The sequence below is a fragment of the Pinus tabuliformis genome, chromosome 4_2 (assembly GCF_031772625.1).
Source record: "Pinus tabuliformis cultivar Carrire ecotype Pingquan chromosome 4_2, CPIR1, whole genome shotgun sequence".
Taxonomy (NCBI): domain Eukaryota; kingdom Viridiplantae; phylum Streptophyta; class Pinopsida; order Pinales; family Pinaceae; genus Pinus; species Pinus tabuliformis.
Genome location: NC_142304.1, coordinates 190,211,766 through 190,231,429, shown reverse-complemented (window position 1 = coordinate 190,231,429; position 19,664 = coordinate 190,211,766).

The following is a 19,664-nucleotide window of genomic DNA, read 5'->3' as shown; positions in this document are numbered from 1 at the left end:
ATTTTCAAATTGGATCCACCTGCTTCAACACATCATAACTTGTAGGAAACATTTCATCAAATTTTCATACTCGACTTATTATCAACACTTAATCTCAATATCAAAAATCAAACTGTAGCTCATCACTGTAACAATTTCATTTATCTTTGACACACCTAAATCAATCAATTATTGAAACCAAATAATCAATCTCTGATATAACTAAAACCCAATCATCTATTTCTGAATAAACCAATCATTGAAACTTCTGATACAATTGAATCAAACAATCACTGAAACCTCTAACACAACTAAATCACTCAATCATCAATTTCTGATACAACTGAATCAACCATTCACTCAAAACCCATTCATCGACACTTAATCAAAATTCAGCCAATCAACTGGAAGGGTCAGCTCATTGTAACTAGTACACAGAACTGAAGTCAGAACACTGTAGCAACAACCAGAACCAACTGTAATCTCAAAAATCATATGTCAAAATGTATATGTTACCTCAATGAGGACAACTTGCATGTATATGCCACCTTTTGTAACCCAACCTGCTTATACCTCTAAATATACTGAATCATAAAACTTTTGAACCAAAAAATGTACTAACCAAAAACAGTCTGAAGATCTACTGTCATATTACAGAGTTTTAAATAGATAGAAACAAAGATCATTGTTCTTACTCAATCAATCAGTCAACCAAACTCAATCTCCTTATAAAATTAGTTTAACTTCATATATAATGAAGACATCATTGACAAACAACATTAAAATAGCAAAACTAATTAGATAGATCAGTCATTTCTAAACAACAAGCCCTTCCTCTGCACATGCTACTTGGAAGTGCCGAATCCGTGTGTATACACACCTTCACCAAGGCAAACGAATGTATAAATATGAAAATAATGACTTATCACTTTGAAAGTTTTGAAGAATTCATATATACCCATATCATAGTATTTAAAGGATAAAACATGTGTTAGCACTTAAATCTAGCCTATCCATTATTAGATCATATGATGATAAGTCATTTTAGCTCTCATGATCCTAATCCAACATTGTATCCAAGGGTGCACTAGATGTTTCAGATCTATATCATAACCATAGCCCTTGCAACATAAAATATAATTTTGATAGAAGTATTCATGAAAAACCCTTTCACTTGCCCTTTAGCCTTTTGATCTTCCCCTCCTTATATACTTAGAGCCTTTGTGAATACTATGCACCCAAACAACACTTAGAACCTATGGTACTCTTAGATGGGATCAAGTAACCATTATTTCACTCAATATTGTGGGCTAATACCATGGTATTAACCCTTGGTATTCTTTAACCTTAATTTTCCATCTCATACACAATTTTCTTCAAACTGTGTTCATACGTATACGTGCCTTTTATTCTATGTACCAACGAGTATATGTGACTTGGACTAGGTTAAACAGTGTATACAACTTAAAATATTCTCTTTCCTTAATTTCTTGATTTTGATCTGTAATCCTTTGTCCTATCACCCTATTCTCCTATGCCATTACTCTATTACCTCTGAATTGACCTGTTATAAGGTGAGTTGCCATCATACATCACTTTATCGTTTCTTAACTGAACAGTGGATAAAATTGGTTATCATATATGTGATTTTCCATCAAGGACAACACATGTACCATAATGCCAGCAATCTTCCATATCAAGCTTTTGATTTTGATCCATAAACCTTAGACCCATTATTCTATTCCATCATTCTGTCACCTTTGATCTGACCTATAGATTCATCTAGTTACCATATACTTGTTCTGTTACAAGTGAGTTTCCATTACTAACAACACATGCATCATAATGGCAACACAATTTCCAAGGGTTGGGGGTGGAGTTGGTTTAATCTCTAGGAAGCCCTTGACATTTGGGTAGAGACATAAAAATTCCTCAGGGTAATGGTGAAAAATCTCTGAGTCATCCAATATTGTTTTTAGGCTTAGTGATCTCTCGATCGGTTTTGACAGGATTATCGTAGAGTGAATATGGATGTGGTTTAATCTCTAGGAAGCCGTAGTTGTTGATGTCTTGAGACCCCACATTCATGCTTGGAATATAGAAAGAGGGTGATTGTCTGAAAGTGTTAAGTTTAATTAACAATAGTATGTTCTATGCTTAGCACAATTACCTCAATTTTCCTTTAGAAACCCATTGAAAATTTCCAATTTAGTTTTCCAATAGCAATCATACTAACCATAAATCACATTGACAATAGTTGTAGATAGAACATGAATAACAAAAATGCAGAAGACAAGCCAAGACAATAGGACACTAGATTTGGCGAATGTAAAGGAAAACCCTAATGTGCGGAAAAAACTTTGATCAATTCTTCTTATTATTATATAAAATGTTCAACAAAGAGAGAGAGAGAGTACAAAAAGTCAAAGTTGTCTTGCCAAATCAAATTCAAAACATTCGTGTCAAATAATCATTCAACTGTAGTCAAATTCATCCCTAACTAGAAAGTTAAAGATGCTCAATGAAACAACAAAAATTTCCCTTTGAAGCTCGGTTAAAGGCAGTCAAACTCGACCTCCAATAGTTTTCAAACTTAGCCAAAAACATTCATAAAATATGTGATCGAATTTCGTCAACCTAAAGTCAACCCTATGGTCGAATAGGCCTATGGTCAATGTAGGTCAAATATCCCAAAAAATCTCAGTTTTTGTGCCAATCAATGTGGCCTGGCCAAATAGAGTCAAACCCTCCAAAATCATAGTCAAACATGGTCAACCAATTCGTGGTCAATGCCAGTCAAATTTTAGTCAACTACTAAAATTTTTGGCCCTATAATTTAGTTTCAAATTCATCCTTCTTGCCACATGTGTGAGAGGAAGAGAATGCCCAATAGCTCTATGAACCAATGAAACAAGGAGAGAGAAGAATGTGTGAGTGATAATGATGCCAAATGAGGTGAGAGGTCACTTGTATTTATACAAGTTATTGAGTGTGAAGTGACATGTCCCTTAGGCTTCATGAGCCTACATGATGATGTGGTTGACCTGAAGAATTTACACTTGTGGGCATAAATTAAAAAACACACTTATCCTTATCCCAATTAGATGATATTAAGATTAATTTTGGTGCTCTCGAAAATATTAACTCAATGCAATCATAATCTCCAACAAATGACTTGTCCAAAGTGGAATTTGGCCCCAATTTCCAATTTTAATACTCCCTTTCAATTAGGGATAATTCCACCTTCCAATCCATCCATAATCATCGATAATCATGCCATTATGTCATCATGTACGATCCATATATCTCATCTCATCACTGCTCTGATGAACACTGATATCAATAATGAAGAAGAATTGATCGAGAGTGAGTCACAACACCTTACTACTCTTCACTAACAAAATTTAGTCCAGATGTAGAACCTCAATCAGACTTGATCCCAGATCAAGTTCTTGAACACCATGCATCTTGGATGTAGGGACTACGACAATACACGATGCATCGATCAGTAGTGCTATTATCCCTATCAACTTTCCCCAACTCATTGAACAGATTAGAGGTACTTCCCATGAGTCTTGGAGTACACGAGTAGGATGCTTTCTAGGGAATCAACAAGAGAAGGTGAACAATTCATCTTGCTCATATGCCATCGGAGAAGGTTAACTACTCATCCTATGCATATGTCAATCGCAGGGGAAGGTGAATTACACACCCTACACACATGTCAACCATCATGGGGTAAAACAGGGGAAGGTGAAACACTCACTTTGTACACAACACACCAATAGGAAAAGGTGAACCATACACCCTATGGTCGCTCATAGCTCCAAGAAGTACTGCAACCCCCTAGGAGCTCCTAGAGCTAATTTTCCCACTCAAGCAGGACCCTCTTGGGAGGGTCTTTTCATGGATCCAAGTATATCTGAGAAGGGTAAGAATTTAACCTTCCCAAAGGGATTTGTGAGGATGTTTGTGACCTGATCATCAATCCTAATGTGTTGGAGCCTTATTTCTCCACATTGTACCATGTCCCAGAGAATGTGGTACGTGAAATAAATGTGCTGGGATCAGTTGTCGAACACAGGATTCTCTAAAAGGAGAATCCCACTCTGGTTTTTTTAGAATATAATTGTGGTATCCAACAGGTGCTCAAATAACTCACTAAAGAGCTTCCTTAACCAAACAACCTCACAACAAACCATACTAGCTACAATGTATTCGACGTCAATGGTGCTCAGAGAAAACGATTTCTACTTCTTGCTCATCCAAGGAATTGAAGAAGACCCCAATGAGAAGAAACATCTGGATGTGATTTTACAATCCACCACACTTCTAGCCGAGTCATCATCAGTATATCCATGTAGCCTTAAATTCCTGGTAGTGTATCTCAGTCTATAGTTGATTGTGTGACTGAGATATCTCAAGAGATTCTTAACAACAATCCAATGTATGTGATTAGGTTTGACCATAAATTGACTCAACGTATTTACAACAAAGTATATGTTCGGACGAGAGTTTACCAAAAACATCAGGGTCCCCTCAATTTGTCTATATTTAGAAGGGTTTGCTAATTCGGGCCTAACAACACTTCCACATAGCTTCTTGAAGTTGAGTTCCATCAGAGTAGAAACATATTTGAAATCCACCATCCCACATCTCTCGAGTAATTAAACGATGTATTTTCCTTGAAAAATGGAAATATCACCTTGATTTTTCCAGACCTCTAGCCCTAGGAAGTAGTGAATTAATCCTAACTACTTCATCTCGAACTCGGAAGACAAATCCCTCCTTCATTGATAAATGAGAGTGTCTTCAAGTGTCAAAAATAGATCATCTACATAAAGGAATAAATGAGAGGGATGTCATTTTCAACCTTGAATTATAGGTTAGGATCAACATCATGTTGGCATTGTGATACAAGTGTTGTTCTTGATGGCAACTCACTCACAGGTCAATTCAGTTTTGGTAAAAGGAAACTCACAGTACAACATGTATATTCAGAGGTAACAGGGCAGTTGTATAGAAGAACAGGATGATGGAACTAAGGTCTACTGATCTGAATAAAGAAGGTAAAGGAAAAGGTTAATGTAAAGTAGTTTAAGAAGTATACAGAAGTCTACCTAGTCAAAACAACATATACACACTGGTCCATAGAACAAAAAGAGTGTATATGTATACACGCACTCCCATAGGGAGAAAAAAGTGTATATGTTGGAAAACCAAGGTTTTGATCCAAGGTATTTGGTCCAAGGTTTTGTTCCAAGGTATTTGGTTTGAGGTATTTACCCTAGGTATTGGTCCTAAGTGGTTTTGGTCTGAGGTATTGATAAAGGATCTAAGTATATAAGGAGGAGAAGATCAAAGGGCTAAGTACACAAGGAATGAATATCATATGAGGTGTTAAATAAAAACAAAATGTGCAAGTGAATGGGTTTCTAAGGGATACTTCTATCTGAAGTATATTTTATGTTGCAGGGGCTATGTTTGTGATTTGATTTGAAATACTTTGTGAACCTTGAATTCAATATTGGATCAGGATCATGAGACTTGAAATGGCTTATTATTGAATGATCTAATATTGGTTGGGCTAGATTTGATTATGTACACCTATTTTATTCTTTAAATATCATGATCTGGGTTTTTCTGAAGTCTGGAGTGCAACGAAGTTATGAAGTAAGTATTTTCATATCTATACATTCGTTCGCTTTGGCGAAGGTGCATATACACGCTGGTTCGGCTCTTCCAATTAGCATATGCAAAAGAAAAGCTTGATGTTCAAGGATGACTGATCTATATGATAAGTGCTATTGTTTTACTGTTGTCTATCAATGGACTCTTATTAGATCTAAAAGTAAAATTGAATGAATAAGGAGTTTGATATCTGATTGACTAATTGTATAAGTAAGAAGGGTGATCTTTGATGTTGCCTGTGTAAATCTCTGTAAATAGACAATAGATGGTCAGTATATTGCTGGTTGGTATATAATTGATTCAGAAGTTCAACGTTTCAGTAGTTTTGAAGATATACATAGGTTTGATTACAGGAAGTAGTGCATACACGCAGGTTGGGTTTAGTAAAGTAGCGTGTACATTTTGATGCATTATTTTTGAGGTTGCAGCTATTTCCTATGTTCAACACAGTGTTCTAGTGACAGTGATCTGATTGTTTAGATTAATTGATTGCTAGTTGATGCAGTTTGAGTTTCAAAGTTTCTGATGGGTCCAATATGAGAATTTGATGAAACGAGGCCTTCATGTGTATTGTTGCGTACCATGAGAATCAAGTATAAAAATTTATGAAACGTGGTCCCTAGAGGAGGAGAGAATATCTTAGCCTTGTATAGGTCGGTGCCTACGTACTAGTAATCACATTGGGTAGTACAAGAGCCAAGGGGTTGCAGCGCCCTTCCAGTAGAATCTGGAAAATGAGAGAAGGTTGTAGCCTTCTATAGGTGGGTGCCTGTGTACTGGTATGAGTTTGCACCCATACAATATTGTAAACATATTTTCTTATTATTAAAAGATGATAGAGATGACAATAATAGGTGGTTTTCACCCACATTGGGTTTCCACCTTAAATCTTGGTGTTCATGTGTGTTTCTTATGTGTGATGCTTTATTATGTTTTATTGCATTGTTTAATATGTTACTGATGCACTCGTTAAATATCAACACATGTTAAATTGTCTAAATCACAAGTTCTCTTGGTATACGCTGGTTTCTCTAATCAGACTTGCATGTACATGCTAGTTCACTTCATAGAAATAGCGTATGTATTAGTTTTGGAAATAAAATTATTGATCTGATAATACTGATTCACCCCCCTCTCAGTATTATTTCCAACAATTAGTATCGGAGTAGGTCCTTCAGAAGAAGCTTGATCGGTTGAAGGTAGATCTTTCAAGATGAATAATGACGAAGGCATAGGATCCATCAGACCACTGATCTTCAACAGGGGCAACTTATTATATTGGAAAATAAGAACCAAAGCTTATCTACAATCACTTGGAGTAGATGTTTGGTAAATTGTGGAAGAAGGATATCAATTCCCAGTAGCAATTCCTACAGACTCTGTAGGTAAGAAGTTATATGAAACCAATGCCAAAGTAGTCAACACATTATTGGGAAATCTGTTAGAATCAAAACTTGTCAGAGTCATGCAGATCAAGACAGCCAAAGAGATATGGGGCAAAATCATTAAGAGCTATGAAGGAGACTTTAAGGTAAAACGTGCTAAGCTTCAAAACCTAAGAATTCAATATGAAACTCTTAAGATGCATAGTGATGAGAGTATTGCTAGTTAATCTTTACGCATAGATGAGATTGTTAATTGTAGGAAGAATCTGGGTGAAGAGATAGAGGAAGTCGCTTTATTTGAGAAAATTTTGAGATCCTTGTCTTCTAAATTTGAGTCAAAAGTGTCTGCCATAGAAGAAAAACAAGACCTTCAGACCATCACGGTGACTCAACTTCATGGAATCCTAAATACCTTTGAATTGAGAAAAGAAGGTCCATCAAATATGAGAGAAGCCACATTTAAAGTATCAACAAAGGGAAAAGAAAATGAAGAGCACCATGAATCAGGACACATTTCAGAAGAAGAAGATGAGGTAAATTTTGTCAAGAAGCTTCAACATGGTTTCAGAAGATTCAAAGGTAAGCTACCTTTCAAATTCTTTTCTTCAAGTAGAGTTGGTCACTATGATGCTAAATGTCCTCATAAAGATAAATATGAAAGAGGGAAGGCATATGCAAAAGGCAATAGAAAACAATTTGTGAATAGAAGGAGTTACTATACGTATGAAGATAGTGATGGTTTATCTAATAGTGATGAATATGAAACTAACAAGATTATAGACTTCTCATGGCCTATGACAATGATGACTTTTTGGATTCATCAGAAGAGGAAGATTTTCTTGAAGAAATCACTAAACTCAAAATCTGTTTAGAATAAAATAATATGATCATAGATACTTTGACACACCAAATTGTTGAAAGGGAAAACACAATGAAAATCTAGAATGTGAAATTGTGGGTCTAAGAAAATATCTTGAGAAGAAAAATCTCTCAATATTAGATTTGCTAAAGGATCAGAAACTTTAAATGAAATTATCAAAGTTCATCATACTCCTCTGATAAAGACAGGCCTTGGATATACTGAAGAATCATCTCAATCACAGAAGTCGTCAACCTCCAGCAGAAGCTATCTTGATGTAGCAAAGATGAGTGAACAGTATGTCAATCGTCAGCAAAGTCCTAAAACTACTCATCAGGTAAATCATACTCAATTTACTCCAAGGATGAATATCAATAGAAGCCACAACCAACAGGTAAACAATGTCAAAATATTCTATGATCGCAGAAACTTCTTTAATGGGAAATATTTTTCATGTCATAACTTTGGACACAAGGTTTGTCAATCTGTTGCCTACAAAACCATCATGACTAGAGAAGAAAAAAATCAAAGAAGTAAAACATGAATCAAGAAAATTTCCTATAATAACTTTCTCCTCTTGAAAATGAAATAGAATGCTCAATATATAACAACTTTGGTCATGAAGAATCTGAATGCAAGAGACAATTTCAGCCAACATTTCTAAAGGAGAAAATGCCATTAAATCCAAAGATATGTAGAAGGAAGGAATCTCAATCAGAAAGGTGTGGTATAGCTTTGTATGCAGAAGGACAAGAAAATCAAAGGTACATCGACAGTGGATGCTCCAAACATATGACAGGTGATGAAGAGAAACTTCATTCATATAATGCTTTAGAAAAGGAAAAGAATGTATCATTTGGAAATGACACCCCATCTGTCATTAAAGGTAAAGGCTTTGGTTTCTTGAAAGAAAAGGTTAAATATGGAAATGTCATGTATGTAGATGGTTTAAAGCATAACTTGTTGAGTGTCAGTCAAATGTGTGAACAAGGAAATGAAGTGGTGTTTCGATCAAATGGATGTGTCCTTCGTGAACTTGATAGAGGAAAGACCATGATCAAAGGTACAATAACTCAAAACAACTTATACATACTCAAAGGAGGACAACAACAATGTTATCTAAGAAAAATAGATGAAATCTAGCTATGGCATAGAAGATTGGGACATCTAATATTTTCTCAAATAAGAAAAGCGTGCAGGCTCAAGGAAATTCATGATCTTCCAGATATCAGCATCCCAGAAATACCATATGCAAACCATGTTAAATTGGTAAGAAAACTAGACCTCACTTCATTGAAAAGGAAGGGTCAGCAAGTAAGCCCCTTGAACTCATCCATACTGATTTATGTGGATCAACAAGGAAAAAGTCACCTCATGGAGTAGAATACATTATTTTTCCAGGATGTGCTGGATAGTTCTTCTAAAGCATAAAGATGAAGCTTTTGAAAAGTTTAAAGCCTTCAAATCTTTAGTTGAAAATGAATTAGATCAAAAAATAAATGTCTCAGATCTAATCGAGGGGGATAATTCATATCAGATGAATTCTTTGAATTTTGTGAACACCATGGAATAAAAAGGAAAACATCCACCACAAGAACTCCTCAGAAAAATGGTGTGGTAGAAAGGATGAATAGAATAGTTCAACAAATGGCTCGAGCTATGCTAGATGAATCTAGAACTCCTGCAACCTTCTGGGGAGAAGCTAAATTTGTTGCTGTGACTATTCTCAACAAGCGAATGTTTGGGTAAATATCAATAAAACTCCACATGAAATTTGGTATGGTAAGCCTCCTACTGTAAAACACTTTAGAGTTTTTGGAAGCAAATGTTTTATCAAAAGAACTAATGAAAAACATGGCAAGTTTGAACCCAGAGCAGACAAAGGTATTATTCTTGGTTATTCTTCTAGAAGTAAAGGATACAAATGTTATAATAAAATACTTCGGAAAATTATTGAAAGAATTGATGTTGTAGTTGATGAAGCATGCAGAAAACCGGAACAAATGAAATCAATAGAGGAATATGACAATGAGGAAGATGGGGATTGCTTTCCCGCATCAAATCAAAATGATATTGAAGAATAAACCAATGAAGCACCAGAAGAAGATACAATAGACAAGGAAACAAAGCCATCCAGGTATGTTCAGAAGAATCATCTAGAATCTCAAATTCTAGGACAAAAGGGGGCTGGTGTATAGACAAGAAGAACTCTTATGGGGACCTCAAGCTATCTAGCATTACTATCCTCCACCGGACCTAAAAATGTAAATGAAGCTTTCAAAAATGAATGTTGGGTCAAGGCCATGGATGAAGAACGTGAGAAAAATGAAAAGAATGATACTTGGGAATTAGGTCCTAGATCCCATGATAAAAATATTATAGGAACAAAATGGATATTTAAGAACAAGCTTAATGAAAATGGACAAGTTATTAGAAACATGGCTATAATTGTTTGTAAAGGGTATGCTCAACAAGAAGGTATATATTTTGAAGAAACTTTTGCACTTGTTGCCAAACTTGAAGCCATAAGGATGTTTCTTGCTCTTTCTAGTTTTCGGAAATTCAAAGTATACCAAACGGATGTAAAATCAGCCTTCCTTAATGGAGATTTAGAAGAAGAAGCTTATATTGAACAACTAGAAGGATTCATTCTTTGAAATGATGAAAAATTCATATGCAAGCCCAAATAGGCTCTCTACGGTCTGAAACATGCTCCAAGGGCTTGTATTACTGCCTCGACAAATATCTACAGCAACAAGGCTTTACAAAAGGCTCTATACATATAAATTCACGCACAAAGATTGAAAATGATAAATTGCTAACTATTGTTGTTTATGTTGATCATATCATTTTTGGTAGTAATGAAGAATCAATGAGTCAGAATTTTTCTTCAGTAATGCAGCAAGAATTTGAAATGTCCTTACTTGGTGAACTTACTTATTTTCTTGTTCTACAAGTTAAGTAAACAAATGATGGTATCTTTCTTTCACAATCCAAATATCTCAAGAAGATCTTGAAGAAGTATGGAATGGAAGATTCTAAACCAGTATGTACTCCAATGGTAACAGGATGTAGTCTCAGCTGTAATGATGAATCACGAGCAATAAACTAACCAGCTTATAGATATATGATTGGAAGTCTGCTTTATCTAACAGGTACCAAACCTGACATCATGCACCCAGTAGGAATTGTTGGAAGGTTCCGAGAAAATCCAAAGGAATCACATCTCCAGGTAGTCAAAAGAATTTTCAAATATCTTCAAGGAACCCAAGACTTTAGACTATGGTATCCTAAAGATACATACCTTACTCTTTATTCATACACGGATGCATATTGGGTAGGAAGTGTTGATGATTGAAAGAGCACTAGTGGAGGTGCATTCTATATGGGTTCTAGGTTAGTGCATTGGTTCAGAAAGAAACAAAGTTCGATTTCTTTATCTATAACTGAAGAAGAATATGTGGCTGTTGAATCTTGCTACACACAACTACTTTGGATGATGTAAACTTCGCAAGACATTCAGATCACATGTACTCTACCCATCTCCATTCTATGTGATACTAAAAGTGCCATTAGTATTTCAAAAAATCCAGTCATGCACTCCAAGACCAAGCACATACCCATCAAGTACCTTTTTTTACGAGAAAACGTGCTTGAACAAAAGGCCAAATTGGAGTATGTTCCCTCCAAAGAACATGTTACTGATATATTCACTAAACCACTACTAGAGAAACATTTGAATATCTCATACAAAAGCTGGGAGTAGTTGCTGCATCATCCTACTGTTAAATCCAATTTTGTAGAGGAAGGTTATTATACGTGGGTTTCATGAAGTATAGTCGCGTATACGTGCGGGTTTCTATGGCTAAAGGAGCATATATCTTTCTCTAACAGAAAAAAAGTGGGTCAAACTTTGATATGGGTGCTTTGTCTAATGTTGATGATTATAGTTTGACAATATGCATTTTTCATTGATTTTTATTAGACTGACAAAGATGCCTTGATGAATGACTTGTTGACTATACACAGGTAGCACAGGTTCAGGGGGAGCATTAGCCTTCACAAGCATTCTGCATTGTTGGCATTATGGTTGTTGAGTCCAGCTACAGCTTCAGATATTTATACCATTTGTTGTTTAATTCATGTAAAGGTCTAGGGTGTGATATGACTTCTAATATATTTGAATGAGTCTTATTGGACAAATGATGTAATTTGTATCCCCACTTTGCATGGGATGGATGATGAATATTTATTGTATTTATGTCATGTATAAACAATTGGTATATCCCCACTTGGTTGGGTGGATGAGTCAAATGTGGTGTATCGCCACTTGTTTGGGTGATTGATGTATGTATGAGTCATTGGTCACAAGGAGATCATACTCACTTAGTTGAGTTATAGAGTCATGTTATTCTTTTGAATCATATCTCTGCAGACTCGGCATGTACTCAGGGGGAGCATGGACAACATAATGTATATCAAAGGAGGAATGGTGCTTGGCCTGCCCTTTGCCCTTGATGTCAAAGGGGTAGAGTATTTTGGTGTTGCATGTTATCTCTCATAGTTTCTACAGCTTGGAGTAATCAACACCTTCATGGTTTCCATCAAGTCCAAAGGGGGAGATTGTTGGCATTATGATACAAGTGTTGTTCTTGATGGAAACTCACTCACAGGTCAATTCAGTTTTGGTAAAAGGAAACTCATAGTACAATATGTATATTTAGAGGTAACAGGGAAGTGATACAGAAGAACAGGAAGATGGAACTAAGGTCTACTGATCAGAACAAACAAGGTAAAGGAAAAGGTTAATGTAAAGTAGTTTAAGAACTATACATAGGTCCACTTAGTCAAAAAAACATATCCATGTTGGTCCATAGAAAAAAAACAGCATGTACATATACATGCACTCCCATAGCAGGAAAAACACGTACATGTTGGAAAACCAAGGTTTTGATCCGAGGTATTTGATCCTAGGTTTTGCTCTAAGGTATTTGGTCTGAGGTATTGACCCTAGGTATTTCGTCCAAGGTATTGGTCCTAAGTGCTTTTGGTCTGAGGTATTGATAAAGGATATAAGTGTATAAGGAGGAGAATATAAAAGGGCTAAGTACACAAGGAATGAATATCTTATGAAGTGTTAAATAAAAATCAAATGTGCAAGTGAATGGGTTTCTAAGGAATACTTCTATCTAAGGTATATTTTATGTTACAGGGGCTATGTTTGTGATTTGATCTGAAATACTTTGTGCACCTTGAATTCAATATTGGCTTAGGATCATCAGACCTGAAATGACTTATTATTGAATGATCTAATATTGGTTAGGCTAGATCTGATTATGTACAGCTATTTTATTCATTAAATATCATGATATGGGTATGTCTAAAGTCCAGAAGTGCAGCGAAGTTATGAAGTAAGTATTTGCAGATCTGTACGCTAGTTCGCTTTGGTCAAGGTGCGTATACACACTAGTTTGGCTCATCCAAGTAGTGTATTCAAAAGAAAATATTGATGTTCAAGGATTACTAATCTATCTGATCAATGCTGCTATTTTACTGTTGTCTATCAATGAAGTCTTCTTAGATCTGAATGTAAAACTGAATGAATAAGGTGTTTGATATCTGACTGATTGATTGTATAAGTAAGAAGGGTGATCTTTGCTACTGCCTATGTAAAGCTTTGTAAATAAACAATATATGGTCAACATATTGCTGGTTGGTATAGACTTGATTCAAAAGTTCAATGTTTCAGTAGTTTTGAAGGTATACACAGGTTTGATTAGAGGAAGTAGCATATACATGCAGGTTAGGTTCAATAAAGTACCGTGTACATTCTGATGCATGATTTTTGAGGTTGCAACTGTTTCCTGGGTTCAAGACAGTGTTCTGGTGATAGTGATATGATTGTTCAGATTAATTGATTGTGGATTGATGCAGTTTGAGCTTCAAAGTTTCTAATGAGTCCAGTACGAAAATTTGATGAAACGAGGCCCTTATGTGTATTGTTATGTACCAGGAGCATCCAGTCTGAAAATTTACGAAACATGGTCCCTGGAGGAAGAGACAAGGTCATAGCCTTCTTTATGTCGATGCCTACGTACTAGTAATCAAATTGGCTAGTACAAGAGCTAGGGGGTTGCAGCTCCCTTCTAGTAGAAGCTGGAAAACAAGAGAAGGTTGTAGCCTTTTGCAGGTGGGTGCCTGCATACTGGTATGAGTCTTTACTAGTATAAGATTGTAATTTTTTTTTCTTATTATTAAAAGAAGACAGAGAGAACAACAGCAGGTGGTTTTCACCCACATTGGGTTTCCACCTTAAATCTTGGTGTTCATATGTGTTTCTTGTGTGTGATGTTTTATTCTATTTTACTGCACTATTTAATAAGTTACTAATACACTTGTTAAAGATCAACACATGTTAAATTGTCTAAATCACAAGTTCTTTTGGTATACCTTGGTTTCTCTAATCACAGTTGTGTGTACATGCTAGTTCACTTCACAGAAGTAGAGTATATAAATCATTTTTGGAAATGAAATTATTGATCTGATAATACTGATTCACCCCCCTCTCAGTATCATTTCCAACACATCGCTCCTTGTAAATACCGTCTTCATAAGATAGCTATCAATCCTCTCATACGAAGCCATTAAGGCTTGCTTCAACCCATAGAGAACCTTCTTAAACCTGCATACATGTGTCCTTTGATCGTGTACTTCAAACCCCTGGGGTTTTTCCAACTAGAATTCCTCCTTAATTGAGCCTAGCAAGAAAGTAGTCTTAACATCCATTTGATGTAGGCTCCATCCTTAAGAGGTAGTGAGAGTAATAATAGATCAAATAGTGGTATATCGAGCAATGGGTGCTAGTATCTCGTCATAGTCACCTCCTTCCTTTTGAGATAAGCCTTGAGCAAAGAACATGGCCTTATATTTTGCAATACTCCCATATATTCCATTTTTAATTTTGTATAGCCATTTTGAGGTGGCTATGGACTTGTCTTTTGGTCTAGGCACCACATCCTAGACATCATTTTTCTTGATATATTCATATTCCTCATTCATCACATCCTTCCAGACTTGGTGCTTTACTACTTCTTCAAACGTACATGGATTAGTTTGAAAAATAGTACTCATAGTATCTAATTACCCTTGATACCTATTTGGCTTCTTAGTTTCACAAAATTCCCCTCTCGGTCCAATATGTGTTTCAACATATTTGATAGTATCTTTGAGACACAAAGGCATTTTCCTTGAGGTAGAGGGATCACGAGGAGGTGGATCAAGGGGATCCATCAGGCCTTCAACATCGGGCATAGGCTCATCTATGAGAGGCTCATCCTGCTTTTCTACAACATCATCATTATCCTTCCTTGGAATACGGAGATCTCTGGCTTTCCTAAGGGCAGTTTTGTCATCGAAGGTGACATCATGGCTTACTTCCACATTTGCTTGACCAGACACATATATTCTATATGCCTTTGAATTTTCAATGTAGCCCACAAATATATATTTATTCCCACATGATTCCAACTTTTTTCTTTTCCATTTAGGCACATGAAAATGCACGGGACAGCCAAATATTCTAAAATGAGAAACATCCGGTTTCTTACTAGTGAAAACTTCTTCGGGTGTCTTGAAATCTAGTTCTTGACACGGGATCCTATTTTGAACATACACTGAAATGTCGACAGCTTATTCCCATAAGATCTTTCGTAGACATTGATCATCAAGCATGGCATGGGTGGCTTGCATGATTGTTTCTTTCTTCCTTTTAGCAACTCCATTTTTCTAAGGAGTGTATGGAAGAGTTGTCTCACTATTAATGCCAGTCTCTCTACAAAAGCAATTGAATTCATTTGATTCTTATTTGATTCCATTGTCTTTCCTCAATATTTTGATCTTCCTCCCTATTTCATTTTCCTCCAAGGCTTTCAAGAAAAGAACCATTTGAACACTTCATCCTTCTTCTTCAAGAAATATATCCATGTTTTGTGAAACAAGTCATTCACAAAAAATTCACAGTATAAGAATCCTCCCAATGATGTTAAGGGAAACATACCAAATAGGTCAGAATGGACCAATTAAAGAATATTGGTATTTTGGATTTCACTTGAAGGGAATGGTCCCCTTGTAAGTTTCCCAGTTGCACAACCCTGACAAACTCCTTCATGATTCAAGTTTAAATCGGGAATACATTTGACCATATCCCTTACCCCAAGTAAGGCTTTGTAATGAAGGTGGAAGGATATCTAGTGCCATAATTCAGATTGAAGAGAATTATCACAAGTCAAGGATCCCGAAGGACTTCCTCCAACTTGATAGAGATCATCAACCCTAAATCCAAGTGTGAATGCATCTTTAGGATTTGTTTTCAAAATACATAACTTTCCATCGATGAACGTTACCTTGAAGCCTTTATCTTCCATCAGAAAAAATAGACTCTGGGTTCTTCTTCAAATCAAGCACACACAATATTTCTTGTATATGAATGTTCTGACCCTGATTCAAGTGAAGAGTGACAATACCTTTCCCTTTCACGGGGTAGGTGGCATTATCTCCATGTATGATCTCCAAATTAGTCTTCTTTTCAATAAAATTCGAGAGGTACTCTTTGTGTCTAGTGAAGTTCCTTAAGGCTCCACTTTCAATCAACCAATGATCCAAACTATCAAGAGGATAGGTAGTAGATAGAGAAAAAATAAGATAAAACTCCTTTTGTTTTTCTACAACATTACTTTCCTCATACCTGGAATTTATCGTCCTTTTGGGAGGTCAACTATTTCCATATCGAGTCGTGAGAGCATTTGTCTTTCCTTTATTGTTGAACCTGTTGTTCCTTTGATTTCCATTTCCTTTGAAAAATTTGTTGGTTTTGTCATCATCCCTTGGAGAATCATTCATGCGAGGATAATCTATGGAATAGTGGTTGAGCATGTTACAATTGTAGCACCTTCCTTTTCTTTCTTCTTTGAATCCTTGACCCTATCTCCTTAGACTAGCATTATTTTTCCTATTAGCACGAGCGAAGAAGGCAGTAGGGTCATTTCCATTTGGAGGCTTGTCTCTCTCCATCATCCCCATCTCATCTTGAGTACATCCATCCAATAATTCATCGAAAATAGGAATCATGTCATTATTTGTAATGGTGGTGTTAAACACATGCAATGCTCTTGAAATACCTCCAAGTGTAATGAGAGTGAGCTCCCTGTCAGCAATAACTTCTCCAGTAAATAGTAGGTCATTCTTGATTTGTGTTATTATCATAACGTAGGATTGGAAATACTCCCCTTTATCCATCTTGATGTCCTACAACTTGTTCTCGAGAAAGAGGATTTGATTTGCATTATTTACTTTCAACATCCCAACCAGATTATCATACACATCCTTAGATGTTACCAAATAAAAAATATATGTAACCAAATTATTTTGAATGGAGTCTATGATAGTTATCTTAGCTATCTCAGTTTTCTTGTACTTCGTTTTTGTCACAATAGGTGCATTTGAAGAAGGATCCACCACTCTTCCCTATAGATATTCCATGGCATCATGCTCTTCCAAAGTCAAATCCAAAGCCATCTTCCATGCATTATAGTCATATTTGTACTTTATATTATCCTCATATTTGAAGTAAGGTGTAGTAGCCATTGAGGTTAGTCCAATAATCTTGTCTAACATATCTCCCTTAGTGATTTCTATTCTCTCTCTTGCTTGGGCTTTGTATTCACCTATGCTTTGATACCATGTTAAATTTTGTTAACAATAGTATGTTATATGCTTAGCACAATTACTTCAATGTTCCTTTAGTAGCCCAATGGAAATTTCCAATTTAGTTTTCCAATAGTAATCACATTGACAGTAACTATAGATAGAAGATGAATAATAAAAATGGAGAAGGCGGGCTTAGACAAGAGGACACCACATCTGGCGAATGCCAGGGAAAAACTGCAATGTGGGGAAAACCCTTTGATAAATTCTTCTTATTATTATATCAAATGTTCAACAGAAAGAGAGAGAGTACAAAAAGCCAAATTTGACTTTCCAAATCAAATTCAAAACAACCTTGTCAAATCTATAGTCAATTGTAGTCAAATTCATCCCTAACCAGAAAGTCAAAGATGGTCAACACAACAAAAAAACTTCCCATTTGAAGCTCAGCCAAAGGCGGTCAAAATTGGCCTCTAGCAGTGGTCAAAGTGAGCCTAAAACAATCATAAAATTTATGGTCAAATTTGGTCAACCTAAACTCAACCCTACAGTCAAAGAGGCCTACCGTCAATGTAGGTCAAATAGCCCAAAAAATCTTTGGTTCTGTGCCAATCAATGCGGCTTGGTCAAGCATTGCCAAACCCTCCAAAATCACAGTCAAACCTTGTCAAACATTCCATGGTCAGCGCTAAACAAAATTCAGTCAACTTCTGAAAATTTTGGCCCTGTACTTCAGTCTAAAATTCATCCTCCTTGCAACATGTGTGAGGGAAAGAGAATGCCCAATAGTTGTATGAACCAATGAGAGAAGAAGAGAGAATAATGTCTTATTGGTGATGATGCCAAATGACGTGAGAGGTCACTTTCATTTATACAAATCATTGAGGATGAAGTGACATGTCTCTTAGGCTTCATGAGCATACATGATGATGTGGCCAACCTGAACAATTTACACATTTGTGCATAACTTCAAAAACACACTTCTTATCCAAATTAGATGATATTTAGATCAATTTTGGGCCTCTTGAAAAGAGGAATCCAATGCAATCATCATCTCCATCAAAAGAGCTTCCCAAAATGTAATTTGGCCCTAGTTTCCAATTTTAACAGAAAGAAAGACTTAGTTCAACCCAATCTATGCTCAGGTAGTACGTGGAAGTCCCTCTCTTTGTTGGATTTTACATAGGTTAATAAGAGTTATTTTCCTATTATAATATATGAGCACTTGTACTTGTTATTATGATGATTTTATGGTTTGTATGTCATGATTTTTAATTTAGTTATATCTTGGTTAGAAGCATAGATTTTATTGGCTTGATAGGCCCTGACCTAGGTTCAGTGTTAGTTAACCAAGCAAATCCCTACACTACTGGCCATTTCAGCATCAATTTGCAGAGTGTGGACTGAAGTCTCACCCAAAGTAGTATGGGGGGATGCAGGAACCAAGTTTCCACACCCTGAGATGGTTGTGATGTTGATTTTATACCTTAAACTATTCCTTCGCTCAACTCTTTCTCATTCATCTCTTAGAACCCCCACGAAGGTATACGTTCATCCTTTGTGCAACCCTAACTAGTGATTCAGGCACTTATGCACCTTTTTTATATTGTTATTGTATAATTTCCTAAATTATCTTAAGTGTTCGCCAATTTTACCATGCAATTAATATTATCTTGTGTAAACATATATCCTTATTTGCATTCATACAACAAATAGAAACATATATATTCGCTCATCAAATTAGCATTATAACATAAACCCATAACTTAACATAACATAATTGTATGCAATTCACAGAGACTAAATACACAGTAATTTTAGAATACTTCTCTTTATTGAGGATTTAGATTTCCAATACAGAATCTATCTTCCATGTGCACATAGCTGCAGGGGTCCACACACTCAGCTACAGACTTCTACCCTAGGCCTCTGTGCACTCAGCTGCAGAGCTTCTTCCTACATTAAGACTCTCGCTCTTAGCTCTTCACAGACTCATCAAGAACTCAAACTTACTTAGAAGTCTACTTCCCCTCCTTAGCCTCTTCTAA